This window comes from Phaethon lepturus, unplaced genomic scaffold, assembly GCF_000687285.1.
Source record: "Phaethon lepturus isolate BGI_N335 unplaced genomic scaffold, ASM68728v1 scaffold1587, whole genome shotgun sequence".
Lineage (NCBI taxonomy): Eukaryota > Metazoa > Chordata > Aves > Phaethontiformes > Phaethontidae > Phaethon > Phaethon lepturus.
Genome location: NW_010552290.1, coordinates 31,585 through 46,694, shown reverse-complemented (window position 1 = coordinate 46,694; position 15,110 = coordinate 31,585).

Below are 15,110 nucleotides of genomic sequence, written 5' to 3'. Positions count from 1 at the left end.
CCTCCACCACAGATTGCATTTCAATGCTGGGGGAGGCATTGTCTACACTCAGACATTTATAATAGTATAAAGTGAATAAATTGTCTTCTGTTGGTGTCTCTGTTCTTTAATTGTAGGCAAACTAAGCAGCCACCTGTTTGTTGAAAAAATACGGAGGAATACGTTTCAAACAGAAATACGTACTATTATCTGTCAATGATTAACCTTTTGATTTGGTCTTTGTTTCTCTGGGTGCTAAACCCTTTTGTTCTATTTTTTAGGGTGAGGCACATAATTTGCTCTTCAGTTGCACTGGGCTTCCAAGTACCGCTTCTTATGTGAGACTGGGCTTGAACTATGAGAAACCTGCATTACTCTTTTGCAACGCTCATAGCCAGTAGGTTCTTGGCACCAGATCTGCCCAGCACTGTTTACATAGTCAATTATCCCAATAGCACGAGTTTGGATTTTTGTTGCTTTTCTTGTCTTATAAATAAGCAGACTCAATGCCACACACACACACACAAAACCCACACAAAAAAAAATCTTGTCACAAGGGTTTGTTGTGCCTGTTGTTAGGAAATCAAATTATAAACTGCAAAATCTGCACCTGTGTTTTCCAGCATTCACTTTTGGGTACAAGTCCCTTCCTCACAGATCAGACCACCTACTTGCCTGAGCAGAGTGAGGGAGTTTGTTGGTCCAAGGGCTTGTAGCACAACTGTGGAAAGGGAAATATAGGCTTACAAGAGATCACTCCCCTCTTCTCTTCAGAAAATTGAATTCAAGGATACAGCAATGACATCTAATTGCAGCATGCAGGGTCCACAACATGGAAGAAATCATAGACAGTGATGGTGCCAGCTGTCCAATTAAAATTTGACAAATCTGGTAAAATTACCATTTCCTTTATCAAACATCTGTGTTACTAAAAAAAACACCTCAAACAAAAAGCCCAACATTGCCCCTCCTCAAACCTCAAAACCACTACAAAAGTCCTTATGGATGTTTACTATCCAGTTCAGGAAAAAACAAAAGTATATGGAAATAAAATAATAAATAATAAGAAAGCAAAGTGAGCGGGAAGGAGAAAGGAAAAAATCTTTTATTCCCAGCCTTACAACATTAGGAAGCGCAGCCTTGCAGTTAGCTACCTCCACCTGATGCCAAACCCTTCTTACTCTGTAAGCCTGCTGTTTCATTCAGGGACATGTTAAGGTAAGTCTTCTGAAGTGGCAATATAATTACTGTGTAAAGAATCAGGTACTTGTATTTTCACATTAATTTACTGCAGCATCTTTCAAGGTGGGGCTACAGGGTTTTTCTGAGTAGCTGAATCTTATTGCTTGGCTAATAAGCTCTGAAATTTGGTGCGCAACACACGAAGTAAATAAACTGCTTATAAAGAGCAGCTGGAGTGTGAAAAGCCTTTTTAGTTTCTTTGGACCTACATGTCCTATCAGAGCACACCGGAAGCTGAGGATTCAGACACAGTAGTTAAGGCAAGTTTAGATGCCCTGTGAGGACAGACATGTAGCTTGAATCCACCCTAAGGTCCCAGGTGGGCTGAGCTTTTGACAGGCTCCTTGATTTTGGTAGCATCTCCAGGGCCCTCTGACTGTCATAGTTTAGCAGCTGCCTCCCAGTAATTCTTGGTATTTGGAATAATTACATCCCCTTCCTCTCCTTGGAACAGCAGAACTGGTGTTCCCTTCAACCACAGGTTGCAAAATGGCTTATAGAGCTACAGGAAGTCTGTTCTAAATATTGTCAGTCACTTCCATTTTCCAAGCTCAAGCTTACACAAAAATGTTTTCTGTGCATGATGCTCTCCATACCAGTCTAATGAGTACAGAGTGAGCTCTATATGCTCACTTCTTGCTATAAATATCCTCTGTTTATTAGATACTGTATTCTATTTAGTTTTCTCTCTTGAATTTGCAATTGCATGTATTTTACTTCATTACCTAGTGGAAAGTCCCAAAATGCAGACATTAACTGGTTATTTCTGGCAGTGTGCCCTCTGCTCAAATGAGTAAGGAGTACTCATTTTATTATTTTTTATATTACTCCTTGCACAAGGAGTAATATTCTTTCCCCTCTCTTGCTGTTTCAAGACATGCTGGATCGGAACATCCCAGTAAAGAGGAGGACTCCTTGTCCTCCATCTCAATCCTGAATTCCAGTCCCCACCTAAATGTTGATCTCAGGTTAGTAAGAAGGATGGATTAAGGCACCGAGCTCCCATGCTGACTCCATGAAAGCTTTTCTTTGAACTTCTCCATTATCTGAACAGCTCTGTTAACCAAACCTATTATCCTTCCCCCTTGGTTTTCAAGTTGAGAAAGGAAAAGCAACTTCTTTAATGGCCCACAGATTGATGATTATCATTTTACATGTCCCTGCTGGTAAGTAAAAGAACTGCTCTGTGGACAGTGAAAATGCCGGAGAGAAGGAAGCGGGAGTCAACTTATGTTATTAAGTTGTACTGCTTCATTAATCACAATCTTTTTTTATTGCATTGCTTAAAGCCAAATCCATTCTACTTCTCGGGAATGGGTTAGATCAAAACCAAGTGCTCTTAATGCACCTTTGACATCTGGCCTAGCAGCTGGCTATCTGCTAATATTGCTCTTAGGAAATGTCAGGAGCCACATTTACTGTGACCATTCTAGCCCTTCTGATTTAAGCTACTGTAGAGGGCAATGAATTACCTTAAAGGACCTCCTCTGGAAAGCCCTAAGTTTTATTCTGGACCCCTGCCAGCCTCACTACTTCATGAGTATGAACAATCACACAATTGAACTGATTTGACTTTGCCACTCCTGGAGTTTCATTGCCTTTAACCTTGGGATGTAATGATGGTAATGCCATGCTAAGTGCCTCTCCTACGAGGGGGAATAGGGTTTGTCGGCTCAAAGTAGGGCACCCATTCTTGTTAGCTGAAAACTGCACTGATTTGCAGTGAGAGGGGAAATAGATTGAGCATGATTAATACCACTTTGAATGCAGCTTATTTTCTTTCAAGTTTTTTGAAAGTGGGAAGCACCCAGATGTATTTATTTCTTTTTTAATTGTAAGCTCATTACTAAACAAGGCTGGGCTTAACCTTTTTTTTTTTCTTTTTCTTTCTTTTTTTGTTTCCTGAGAAATTCTTTGATGTCTAGTAAAGAGTCAATAACATTAATCTAAAAACCTTGTACCTTCCTGTCTCCAGGCAGAGCAATGATGACTTGCTTTGATTATGGGCTGCACTAAATATGGAGGCAATTGTTCCTCTCTGATGAAGGTGCTGTGAGAGGAGAGTTTTCTTTTCCTAACAGTGGAAGGTAAAGAAATAAAAGCTGGTCAGTGAAACTTTCTATTCCACTTGAGGGAGGACATGCTACAGAGTCCTCAGCTTTACAGATGCTATGTTGTCTACTTTCTTTCCTGGTTATTTTGCAGCACCCTCTCATGTTGTTATCTGCTTCCAACTCTCTAACTTGGAAAGAAGCTGGGAGATGGGGTGAAGACAAAACTGAACAGTAGTTTAACAGTCTTTATGATAACTTGGCCCTTCTCAGACTGAAGGCTTTTGACAGAGGCATCAACTTCCTCCATAGATGTTGTGGTTAGAAGAGGCTGTTGTACCCTATAGGAACCAGATCTCCTGTCCAACATCGCCCAGGCTGTTGAGTAGGAACTACTATGCTTGCTGCGGCCTCTACAGGGACCTTATACGCTCTAGGAGGAGCCTTTCTTGTCATATTGCAACCTAAAAGCTCTGCCTGATATTTCCTAGCAAATATCAGGGTGAGAGATGATGGGAGCTTTGGTTAATGCATCAGCCTGTGAACCATAGGGTGTAAGGACCAGCATACATTCATTGCCATTCCCACAATCCATAACACCCAGCAAAGCGGCAGAGTGGATGCTGGTGACCTGTGAGGCCTTAAATGGCTGCAGCTGCCTTCTCCAGAAGGTGAGGACCAGAGATGTAATTTTTACATTACAGAAGAGAGGAATGAGAGACCCTTTGGGACAAATTGGTCCAGAAAACATGGTCCATCTTTGCTCACTGAGAGAGCAGGGAATGCTGGGGAACATCTCTGAGGGCTAAGTCTTATCAGGGGGAGGAGGAGAGATGCTGCTCCTTCTGTGAGCTGGATGCAAGTCCAGAAGCTGAGTAGCTCTGCTAGCACAAGTGATGTGCTCTGGTTTGGAGTCCTGCTTGACAGTGGGATATACCATGGCACAGAGTTGTAGTATGTCAATGTTCTGACAGATGGCTTTTGTTGAGAAGGAGGGAGAAACTTCCACAGATAATTTGCACTTCTCAGGCCTCTCTCTGTTGCAGGAATACACAAATAACACCTCTCCAAAGCCTACTTTCTCTTATCAAACAGCAATTCCTCTTTCAGGCCATTTTATAATACAAGTGGAACCTCAACTCTGCAAATACTCATCTGTATCTACTCCCACTTGGCAGCTACTCCAATAAGTCCCAGCCACTCACAGAAGGAGCCTCAGGGCAATCAGAGGTGGGATAGGAATATGAAGAGGACACGATAGTGGACTTGACATTTATCTGCTCCTGTTGGAATTAAACGGGCAGAACTCATTGTTTCAGGGGTGTTCAAATTCAAACTGAAGTGAAGAAGAACTGCAGAGAGTTAAACCATATTTCACTGTGAGGGGAAACTGGGCGACTTTTCTGGAGTATTTGGACTGCTCTAGCATCTGAACTAGAGTGCAGGCTCCATTTTCTTCCTGAACTTCATTATCTCCCAGTTTGCCATTGACACCTTCACACTGCTTCACCTTTTCCGTGTTCCCCTAAAGTTTACTGTCTCCCTATGCCAAGCATTTGTAACAGAAACTTGGTACTTTCACTGCATCCTCTATTTCTCAGCAACATATTTCAGCAGCTCTCCAAACAACTCTGCATGTAGAAATGAGCTCAGTCACACACGAGATTTTACAGGAACGCAGGCTCTAATTAATTTCACCCATATTCAGTCGGTTAGCATTGTTACTACCCAAAAAAGCACATGAAAACCACGGGGAAGGAAGAACAGTGCTGTGGCTTATTCAGGAGTGTTGCACAGTCTCCCAGTGGCAGAGCTTGGAGCTGAATGAATTACAAGGCACACTCAAATTGCTGGGTTCTGAGTGCGAAGTGTTAATTTTGGAATCTTACCCAGATGTTTCCATGGGGATCCAGCCATACTACCTAGCTGCTGGGGCTGCAGCATGTGCATGGGGGTATTCAGCCAGATGTGATGGAGAGAATGTTTCTTCCAGTGTTTCTTTTAATTTCAGGTGAGTGGTGCTATACAACCCTGTCTTTATGGGCGATCAGGGCTGCAGTTAGAAGCAGGTGACTAGGAAAATTACTTAATGATGTCATCTACATTTTATAAGGAGTAGAATTTAACCCAGCTCCAGAGAATGCTATTTCAAAGCCTTCTGTTTACAGCTCCCTTCCACTTCCACTCCCTTCCAGTGTGGCTAAAAAGCACTGCCACAGGGGGCAATAACACAGACCAACACACTGGATGGCTTGCGTTTCACCTATGGGCTGGAAATTCCTGCTTAAGCCAGAGTTCTCAATAACTGAGATCAATGACAAAGGACCAGCATATGTGATGATGAAAGATAATGAGATAAAAACTTTCCCACCTGCTCTGAATATTTCCTTGGCATCATACCAATTTGCAAGGAGGTGAGAAATAAAATTCAGCAAACAACCTTCATAAAAGAGAGGTGTTCTTCTGTTCACTCTCTGGGTTCGTGCAGCCAATGTCTGGAGTCTGGACCTCAGTGGGAGTTTTTTTAGTTTAAACAAAGTGAATTTATGCAGAAAATCTAGTGTTTGGTAGCGGCTATAAATATTTCTAGCCTGCCATTACTTTATTTTACACTTAAAAATATGTAGTTTCTGTATGCATTTATTCATGTATATTTTATACTCACACGATGCATTTTTGACTTCAGTTCCATCACTGTGAAGTAATGCTGCTGATTTCAGAGTAACTGTGGGTTAATAATCCTATAAAAGGAGTGTTCTTGACTGTTAAATACATCAACTCTTCCTTGTTTCAGGTGCTCTTATTTTTCTGCTGTTTACTTTCAGATGTTTTCTAAGGGAATCCCTGTGATGAGTAAATAAATGATTATAATTAAAAAAACTGTTTAAAAACCAGATGGTGGCATTTGGAGCATACAATTGCATGGGTACTTTGTCTACTTAATACTGGAAAAACACAGTTTCTTGTGGAACAAAACAGATTGGTCCAATGTGACACATTCCTGCCTCCACCTCTTTGCTGTAAGCAGGATGAAATAAATATTTTTACTATAAGTTGATCTTTCCAACAAAGGGTAATGCACCAGTGACTTTCTGTGTTGCAATGCTGCTCCATATTAGAAAGAACGTTACAGCAGCTCAAACAGAGGTCCAAGTTCAACACAGTATTGGAAAGAGAAGCTCTTGGGAAACAGCTTAAAAAGCAAAAGCTTTTAATGTCCCAAATTCAGCTAACAGAGAGCAGCCAATTAGCTCAAATGTATCGAGTCTGTAAATTTAAAATACAAGAATCAGAGTTATTCTCTGTACTTTTGATGCAGGTACTTGATAGACACATTTTTGATCATATTTGATAATAAGTAATGAGTTGTATTCAGCCATTAAATGACTGAAGAAGTTTAAATGGCACTTCCGTTGTCGGTATTCTGTGGTGTGTGTTCTGATTCCTCCTAGTCTTTCTATGGAATACCATAAAAAGACATACTATTTTCTTTTAAATGTAATGAAAAAATTAATCAGGTTTATATAATTTTCTATTACCTCTCAATGCAATATTCCTCACAGGAAAACTGTGCCCACAGGAGAATTTTGTTTTTTACTGAAAGAACACTAGATCTAATACTAATTGCAGGGTTTTTTTTACTCTTTTGACTGCATATGCCTTTATTAGCACAGTCACAAATGCCCTTAAACAGTTTTTGGTGGGTAACATCTCTGCCTGGGGGCTAAAGTTTTAATACCTTTGAAAGTGCAAAGCATATTTTGACTGTACTCACTGAATGCTTTCAAATTAAAAGAACAATAACAACTTTGGATTTCTTACTGCATGCAAAGATTTTGAAGTCTATTGGTTTGGTTCAGTGATGTGTGAAAGGCATGGTACCTACGCTTTGCTAGTGTCGCGAGAAGGTGTAATGGGTGCACATTTCAGAGCTGGATATCCTTCAGCATGCGGCATTGAAGGTTAGGAGCAATAATTTTAAATGCTGATTTGCAAACAGCCGCAGCTTCTCAGCATGCTGGTTCAGGGATATGACAGGATTGCAGGATTTTCCTTTAAGGATGAAAGTGTTGTTTCAGTTCAGACTAACTTGCATGGAACAAGTCACTCTGAGGCACTGGAACGATAACTCACCTTGTAGAGAGGCAGAGTGGATTTCATTAGTAACCCAGATGGCAGCAAGAAAACGAGGTGGTCATTGCCAAGACAGTATGGCTTTATTTGATAACATCTGGAAAGCTTACAGTAAAGATGAAGGCAGTGCTTATACCTTAAAAGTGCCAAGAAATAGATAAATAGATATACAGATGCCAAATCATCTGCTTGCCTAAAATGGCAGAGTAGTCAATGATCAGAGCCAGCAACCCCAAAATGTGATGTTTAGACTTGATGTTGTGCTCATTTTCCAGTAGGCCTCTCAGTTAGGTATATGATGACATTACGATGTAGTTTGTGGACAGAAAATATTAATTTCTTAAAGCAGCATTTTTCTGCAAAGCTTTTGGCTGGTAAAATGTTCCACAGTTCCTGGGTAGTTTCATGGATAGCTACACTCATGCAGTTGTTTAAGCACATGTCTAGCTTTAAGCTCATGGAGGAAGTATTGATTTCTTTGGGTAGGGTATGAGCTTAAAAAGCATACACAAGCTAATGCCACTGACTCTCCAGGGACTCCTCAAAAGCATGGCCTTCAACTTCCCCTCTGTTATAAGGCAGGGAGGGTAGAGAAGAAAATGGTGGTAAAGGACCTTTCGAAGAGACAGAAATAGGGGCGTGCCCCTGAAATGTACTTTTCTTTTTAAATTACCCTGAAGTGCAAGCCACGGCAGTTCAGCATTCATAGCAGGCAAATACATGGGCTGAGGAACAAAAGGGAAAAATCTTCTATTCCCCTCCATATCTGCTGGGAGTGCATCCAGAAACATCTAGTACGAAGCACTGTGCTCAAAACTATTTTGTAACCTGGAAAAAGAAGATTAAATTTCCTCTTCCTTTTGTAGTGAGAAGATGGCATGTTGATTAGGGCAGCGTGGCCTTTTAAAGAAGGTGAAGGTAGGCTGAGCTGTCTCTTAACATCATCACCTCCCCACCAGCTCTCTTACCTCCCATTTGATATCACAGTGCTCCTAAGTGCACTGGCTCAAGAAAAGATTTGGGGGCCAATTACAAGCCCAGAAAGTGAGAAATCTGACTTCTAAGCCAACAGGAAATTTTTATTGGTAAGAGAGTAATACCAACATATATTTGTTAAAACTTCACAGTGTTTGGTCATCAGCTGTCACAAGGAAGCAAAGGATATGCTAAACTTTGCCTATGTCAGTCACTGAGTCATTTAGAGGAGTGTTGCAAAGCTTATCAACCAATACTGCAATTTCAATGATGTCATCTTTGTAACTGAATCCATTTTTGAATGCTGAAATGCAAGAGAAACAGGTGGATAGAGAATGCAATTTTTAAAGCCCTCTGATAAAGTCTTTTATGAATCTGAAGAAATTCCAGGCAAGCTCAGCATTTGCTCAAAATTGCTATTAGTTAATTAGTTGAAATGGAAGCATCTTACACACCAGCTTTATTAGGACTGGGCTGAATCCACCGATCATGGAAGTAGTCTCTTAAGCTCTGTATTACAGTTACTGTTGTGGTGATTTTGAAGGGAAATCATAGTATTTATTTCTAAATCACCGATGGCGCCTAACTTTTTTACTTTCATACATGCAAAATTCCAGGTTTTCATACGAAGTGTGCTTAAACTATGGACACCTGAACACCAGCACATAATTACACTGGAGTTGCCCTAGATTATCCAAAATGTCCAAATACTGGGGAGTCTTATGAGAGACCTGAGACCTTGAGGAGCAGCAAGCAGAAGTCAAGCAAGGTACCCATGCAAATGCAAAAATGACCTACATACCTCTCTGTCAAACTGAACTGTGCCCTTACAGGTTAGAACACCCAGATGAAAGATTTGCTCATATTTTTTAAGAATCATAGCTACACACACAGTTTTAATGCATGTCTGTAGGGGGAGATAATATTTTTATTAGCCCGTTCAATATAATTGGAATAAAACCCTTCTGGGATCAGAGTCCCTTCATCAGGACTAATTGAAGCTCTTAAATCTTCTGTAAATCTCACTAGTTTTATATACATAGACCATTAAAGCTACAGTAAAACTCCTGCCTAAATAGGAAGGTAAGCAAACATTTTCCAGGAACAGAAGCACGGCCTGTAACACCAAAATTACAGCTGCCTTCCATAATGAAGAGGCATTTCACACCTGCAGCAGAACAAATCAGTCTTTGTCCTCCCAAAGCAATGTGCAATCCAGTTTTCAAAGGATTTTTTTAAGATTTCTCTGGGGGATGGGGGTGAGAATTGAGGTGAACAGTGGAGGAGTAAGAAGAGAGAGAGGCAGAAAAATTGCTTAGCTAGGTTTTGATTTATCCAGTACAAATGCTGGGCTAGCTTTAGGACGTTGATCACATTTCATGAGACAGTTCCTGTTATGAAGATGGTGCTCAAAGTGCATGGTAAATTATGGCTGAATACAGCCACGATACATCACGATCCAGAAGACTGCATTTGCATGGGTTTGTAACCAAGTGAACACCTGTAAGCATATGATTCTTCTGGGACTGACAGCTATTGTTATTTCATGTTGTTTTGTCTAATGCATTTCACCATTGTCTTTCATGAAAGCTTATATTAATTCATCTATCTTTGCGAAACTGTAATGTGCAAAATGTGTACAATAGTTCATACACACAGGAGTAAATTTATTGTGGGCCTGAGCACGCTGACATTTACACTGACATTTAACTGGAGCAACAGTGTAGTAAGCGGCGCCCTGTAGGACTTCCATCTAACCGTGTTTCAGAATAATGTTCTATTTGTCTTCTCACAAAGTGTTGATCACTGTTCTATTTGTCACTCAGAACCTAGGAAAGTTTGTTTCTGTCTTTCAGGGACAGTGGATATTTTACTAAAACTTTTCTTCCTAGACAGACGAGAAAGATAAGGCGGTCTTAAAATATCAAAGACAACAAACCAGGAAGAATACATGAACTACACAAAATCTGTTGATATTGTTTTCAAAACCACAGATTCTGATTTTCTAACTGAAAAATACAGGTTAGTATAAAATGAGTACCTCTGACGCTGTGACACTACGTATCTAAAAACCAACAGCGTATTTGCAGGGTTGCCTGTTTTGCAACACGTAAATAGAGCAGTCAATTTTTTTTTTTTTTGTATGCCTGGTAATCTGTTCAGCTTCATGATATTTGAAATATAAATGTTTATATATGAACTCCCTATTACATTTGCCTGAAATAATTTCAGATGGGTGTGAAATCTCCAAATGAGTGTTAAATATCTAGGACTTGAAAATCTTATCATGCTAAGCTGCACTTCTTACTACATCTCAGAACCCAAACTTTCTTGCCTGCGTTGTGATGCAAGAAACATTTAAACATGCATCTGTCTTTAAGTGTATGCATTAATCCTGCAGAATTCAGTAGCACTATAAACATGTGCTTAACTGTTTGCAAAATGAGGCCTTTAGATATTTTCTTTTTAATTTTACTCCTGCTTTAAATTTAGGGTCCTAAAAATGAAAAGGTAGTATCTTTGAGAGATATTTCGACAGTTAACATTTTCTGTTCCATCCTTCCTATTAATTATTAATAGACGTATACAAAAAAGTTTTTATATATTTATAATTTATTTTAAATACAGTGTCTTCTTTTATATAAGATAAACTTCTGTTACACTACTGTGCAATTTGCCTTCATGCAAATGTTTCTTGTGTTGTTTCGCTTTTCTAGTAGCTGAGGATTTCCCCAAAATAAATAGAAAAATAAATTAATAAATCTAACAATTTGCATATTCAAAAGTTGCAGCTCTAGTTTAAGTTGCAAAACAGATACACTTTTGGTGCATGATGGAACAACATGCTGTAGTTAATTCAACAGGTTAAGAGAGAACCTGAAAATAAGTACAGACTCCTGATGTTTAGGTTTTTGTTTTTACTCTTCTCTTTTGGAAATGCACACAGTGTAGCTCCTCCTGACAGATCCAGGCAACTTAAAGGAATGGGAGAAAAAAAGTCACACAACGGAATTTATTTTCTCATACTTTTTTTTTTAATTTTGCATTAAAGAAAGGAACTTCATCAACATTGATTGTCATTTACATAAAACATTCAAAAATCATGTGTGCATTATTATGGAATGCTAACAGTATTGAACTAATAATTTACAGGACATAAAAGAAGACAAAAATCTATTACATTCTAAAGTAATATAGAACTTTTTCATTTGACAGGGATGCCGGTCCTACAAAATTCATGATAAAAAATAAAACCCTCAATGGTCACTTTCTAAATGAATCAGGCTGTATTTTTACTCACATACACATAAATAAGGTCAGTTATATTAAACAAAGGAGAAATACCAGAAGAAAACTGCAGATGTAAAAATGTTGGATGAACTCCTGGCTCCATAGAAATTACTGGGGGGTTTTGCCATTGGTTTCAATGGAGCCAGATTTTTACCCAGTATGTCATGGTTCATTTGCGGTTTTGCTTTTTGCAGCTACAAGCCAGTTAAGATACATCATAGTTAATATACAATTAAGCTTAAAAAAAAAAATCACTCTTGACTTTATGAGGCATTTGATTTTAGAAAGGAATTTTTATTCATCTTTTGAGAGTGATTCATTTTGAGTGTTATTTGTATTTTATTTGATTGCTTTTTATCACACTTCTTGACAGGCAATGCAACTCTTGTGTATTACCAACAGTGGTAAGCATGTTTATCAAGTAGCAAAACAACACACCCCCAAAATTCAAATCAAATTGATTTGCAACAAGATAACTACAGCCAAGCACCAAATAGCTCAGGGCTTGGAGATCTGGGTCTTAACACCTCATTTCACTCTAACTGGAAATAGGATAAAAACATTAGATATTTGAAAGTGGGGAGTATATGAAAAATCAGTTTCTCTCATAATCCTAAAAGCAAGGAAGCATTTTCAGGGATATTTCAAAAATATTAGAAAGTTTCATTTAAATCTAAATATCTATTTTAGTTATGTTTTTCTTTTTTATAAATTGGTAACCATAAAATACTAGCCATTAAAGTCATATTGGGATGCTGGAAAAGCATCCCAATACTTTCCATGTTATTTATGCTCCTGCCTGTGTTATTATAGCTGTTCATAAGCTGGACGTAATTTCTTTTTCTATTACGATCTTTAAACATGTATTTGGTGAAGGTCAATTATGGCTTCAGATTACAGCTAATGAATGACCTGACCTCAAATTTGAATAAGAAATTAAAGGCATACAAAAATATTTTGCTCATTGGAAAGAAAGAAATGTTTCTATTAATATAATTCATGCCAGAAGGATTCATAAAAGCCATATGCTGTAAGGAAACATTATTTGCTTGAGTGAGCTTTCTTCAAATTATATCAGCCAAATGCAGTCTGCAGGTATTAATACAATACTCACTGTACAGACGCATTGGGATCATTGACATCCCATCTTTTTTTTTCTTTTCCATTACAAACAGAAGTATACACTAAACATCAACGGCTGGTCAAAAGGCTTTATCTATTACAATCAGTTTCCATAAAAACTGAAGAGTACATTACACTTACAGGAAGCAGGTACATAATTTGCTCTTTGATGTTTTTCCTCTTTAAAAAAAATCATTACAAAGTCTTATGCTTAAACAGAGACATAGAAAAAATCAGTGTATTCACTGTCCCAAGTTATTTACAGCAAAAATTACAGAGACAGCATACATAGTATCAGACCTTCCACAAGCATATATTAAAAGTAATTACATTTGAAAAAATATTTTATTTGTCTTCTACATTTCTACAATACATACTCAGGTTTCTTTCTTCTTGTTTTGTTTGTTTAGTTTTTAAGTAACTTTCTTTAGTGTTAATCAGATGAGGCAGAGAGTGCAGCTGTAAAATAAGGGATTTTGTTGCTATTCCAATTCCTATTTTATTTATACCGTCCATTCATTACAACCAGAGTAATTAGTTTAACATGGGAATTATCTCACAGCGATTAGCATAAATCTCAAAATACCCCATGCATTTGATTTAGCTGGGTGTTGATAACAGCTTAGAGTTCGGTTGTGCTTTATTTGTGGCCACAAGTACAATCACAGAGCCGCTCCCTGTAGCCTACCAGAGGTCACATTGCAGTCACGCAAGAGGCAAAGACTATCACGGCTAGTTCACTTGCTGTGCTACTCAGTGGCTTTTTAAGAATAAGTGCACGAATAAATCCCCATCTACTGCACGAGAATGTGGGGTCCACACTCTGTAGGGTTAAATGATTATTAGCATTTCTTACTTAAACAACAAAACACCTTTTTTGCCTGATTCTGACATTGAAGTGACACATTAAAAAAACACAAATGTAGTGCATCTGAATCTGAATCCCCAAAGTCAACAGCCTAATGTAGTTACTTTGACTTATTAAGCTGTGTGTCTAAACAAGACAAGTATAAGTGCTTTTTTTTTAATATTTTTTATTTTTTTTTAAATAAGCTGGTTTTATCTGGAACAGTCTTCAAGGTAAAGCCTGTTCTTTCCTGTTCTTTGTGGTTGACCATCTGGCCCTGCTTATTTTTCAATGAAGTTGCGTTCATGTTGCCCAAACAAGGGACCAACGTGATCATAATATTGAAAACTAGGAGACATTTTTAATATTCTGTCCAGACAGAGTTTTATATTGAACGTACTCTACTGCTGCCAATGTATAGCCATAAACAAGGGCCTCAGCCTTTTCTTGAAGCACATACATTTTTCTCAACAGCAGTGTCTTCAATCACAAATTAGCAGCTCCATCCAACGAATCCAACAAATATGCAAAAACACTGTGATATCTACATTAGATGAAGTTTTTTATGTTATTGTACAGAAGACCACGTGCAAAGCAAACGATTTCTGCAAGTACAGTTACAAAGAAACACTTATAATTTATTTATTGCTGCTATATCCAATGATGTTTTCTTTCACTCTCCCTACGTGCTGTGCTTGAATTGTGAGGATGATGAAATTATGTAAATGTAGTACATCATGTTACTGAACTCACTGTGAGCAGTATTATCCTCGCTGCCTGCAGTAACACCCAGGAAATCGCTCTCCTTTCACAGAGCATTCTCTCAACACAAACAAAATGCAAGGATCCTTCGGAGGACACTGATCCATCCATCATGTCACTGGACGTTCAGGCGGCCTTTTTAGGAGAGTTACTGATCTGTGAGCTACCACTGTAGAAATTCTAAGTCTCTTCACACATGGCTTTTGTCTGCAGTCTGCATACACAAGTGGTTTTTACGGTTAAGTGATCTACTGCAAACCACTTTTGGGATGTTAAATTACTGGTGTGTTTGGCTCATTGCCGCACAGCCTTACTTGCAGGGACAGTACAGCTAAGTGAGGACATGGAGGCTGGGAGGAAGGAGCCTCCTTCCCGCCTCCTGGGTGGAGCCTCCCTTGCAGGCTGCAGGTAAGCATCAGCTTTGAGAAAGAGCAAAAATGAATCATTTACCACTCCAGGTCTCATTCATTAGGAGCTACGAGTAAAAGGAAAAGGAAAGAGAGGCAAGGTCCTCTGGCCAAAAGACTGTTCTTTTTAATGCACAGGTATCATGCTAACAAGAATTCCAGTCGCTCAGACATCGCTCCCAGCAACCTGAAAGATTAAAATTCAAATTGCAACAGGACGGTGGGCGAAGAATATGATTATGAAAACCATGGTGCATAAGGATGCTGGCCTCTCCTTTCCAGTTCTTGAAGTTTTCCACC